This window comes from Nuphar pumila, chromosome 12, assembly GCF_984573655.1.
Source record: "Nuphar pumila chromosome 12, dmNupPumi1.hap1.1, whole genome shotgun sequence".
NCBI lineage: Eukaryota > Viridiplantae > Streptophyta > Magnoliopsida > Nymphaeales > Nymphaeaceae > Nuphar > Nuphar pumila.
Window position 1 is genome coordinate 103,574,385 of NC_143260.1, and position 459 is coordinate 103,574,843.

Below are 459 nucleotides of genomic sequence, written 5' to 3' on the forward strand. Positions count from 1 at the left end.
AGCAGGTTTCAAGGCAATCAACACGAGTTCAAAAGAAAACTTACCTCCAGTCTCTGAGACATCATCATTGCTACTGTTCACAATAACAAAGGAAGAAAGCTGCAGTGACACTTTACTTTCTAACAATTACATTGCAAAAATATTATTGGCTTGGAATGACCGGATCATCTTATTATATAATTTCTTTGTAAATGTGTCCTAACTTCAGATCATGTACAGGTTTAACCAAGGCCTCAGTCTACACAATGACCTGATGATCATGAGATCATATAATTTCTTCAACCACAGATCTTGTACAGGTTTAACTGAGGCCAGGTGGTTCTTCTGTAAGTCATCCTAAACATCATGGAAGTCAGCAGCCAATTTAATCAAGAAAAATATTTGTGACAACCCCGAAGAATCAGGTAAGGTACCAGTCCCTCCCAGCGAACTAGCACAAAAATAAACAAGCAACAGAAT